Genomic DNA, 1548 nt, shown 5'->3' with positions numbered 1-1548 from the left:
CAATTCAAACCCATAACATAGCATTGTCAAAGTTATCTTCTTCCATTTAAACTAGAAAATAATGGAAACTAGGGATTCCCTGTCAAGCAATACCCCTAAGAGCATGGAAAAGTCAGGGTTTTCTTCAATTAGTACCCTTAAAATTGCAGAGGAAGGGGATTCCCCCTCAATTTAAACACAGAAATGAAGAAGTAAGATTGTCCTTTTGTTTAAAGCCCTTTTCTCCTGGTAAACCTCCTTTTTTCTGGGGGCACTGGGTTAGGACTGACGAGGTGAAAGGGGAAAGTTGAATGTTTCCCCCTGAGAGCCCATGTGCTGCCCTGCCTCCTTAGGTGCTGCCCCTAAGGAGAAAATACCCATTTTGGTAGCACAGATCCCATGTTGACAGTATTGCATCTCTGCCCACATAAGACGTCTGAAAACAGGGATTTTGCAATTTGGTATTCTGAAACTGGGCTATTTTGATTTTTTTGCAACTTGATTTTCTAGTAATTTAAAAATTTCTAGTATTTCTAGTATTTCTAGTATATCTAGTATTTCTAGTATTTTGAATTTTTTTGGTATTTTGGAACTTGGTCCTCTGGTACTTTGAAACTAGATACTCTGGTATTGTAAAACTGGATTACTATTGTATTTTGTAACTTGGTATTCCAGTATTAGATGTAATTTCCTCAGGAAAAACACTTGGATCACTGCATCACTTTTTTGTTTTATGCTCACCAGTCACCCGGGCTATCCAAGTCCATCCTCCCCAGCGGGGAGAGCAGGAACACGTCCGGCCATGGAGAATTTCTGGGAGAGCCCTGGAGAAGAAAGAAGGCTCCAGCTTCATAGATCTGTGTCCATAATCCATCCTGTCGGCTGGGCCTGTTTGATCCTGGTGCATTTGTCCTCTTGGATTCAACCTGAGCAGCGCTAATTGCTGGCAATTAAGCAGCCTTTGGTATTTCTTTTCCATGAAACCTCTCCATCCTGCCCTTCAATCCTGTTGCAAACACGGGGAAAACCCAAAACTCTGGGTCCCCCCCCCTCCCCCTTCTCTTCACTTTGCCTCCTCTCTTCCTGCAGGTTTTGGACTATCCAGGCTTGCATGTGGATTAGACACCCTGTAAGCTCAGCTCCAGGTGGGATTGCAGCAATGTTGGAAGCACCAGGGATTCTCCCAAGGTTTGGTGTGAGGAGCTGCATCTTGGGAGGGGCTTGGATTTTGTGCAGTCTCTCACAGACTTAGAAAACAGCAAGAAAATCCTTGCTAGCAGCATTTCTCTATCTACAGAGTCCTTAGAGCAGGCTGGTATGGCCAGAGCTGGCACTCAGAAACAGTGACTAAATCCTGTTTTCAGGGCTTGAGGAAGAGAGCGAGTCCTGTGTGTTTGGGCTCACAAAGAGAAACAGAAGTGCTGCGTTTTGCTGGACCTAAATTAAAGGCCAAGTGCCGTGTTTTGATGCTCAAAGCGGGCTCTTGGGGCCAGGGCGAGTCTGTGTCTCTGGGCTCCGAGTCCTGCCTCAGGCACAGCCCGAAGCCGGGCTCGCCGGCCCCACGCACAG

The 1548-nt window shown here is 46.0% G+C and overlaps 1 long non-coding RNA gene across 1 annotated transcript; it reads left to right on the top strand.

Annotated features, from left to right (window-relative positions):
* The first annotated feature begins 692 nt into the window (after positions 1 to 692).
* LOC108445556 lies at positions 693 to 1167 on the top strand. Its single transcript, XR_001860446.1, has 2 exons — positions 693 to 943; positions 1069 to 1167. It is a non-coding gene; the product is annotated as an uncharacterized LOC108445556 (long non-coding RNA).
* Positions 1168 to 1548: the final 381 nt, after the last annotated feature.

Source organism: Corvus brachyrhynchos, unplaced genomic scaffold (genome assembly GCF_000691975.1).
Source record: "Corvus brachyrhynchos isolate BGI_N302 unplaced genomic scaffold, ASM69197v1 scaffold340, whole genome shotgun sequence".
Lineage (NCBI taxonomy): Eukaryota > Metazoa > Chordata > Aves > Passeriformes > Corvidae > Corvus > Corvus brachyrhynchos.
This window is presented reverse-complemented; position numbering and strand designations above follow the sequence as displayed.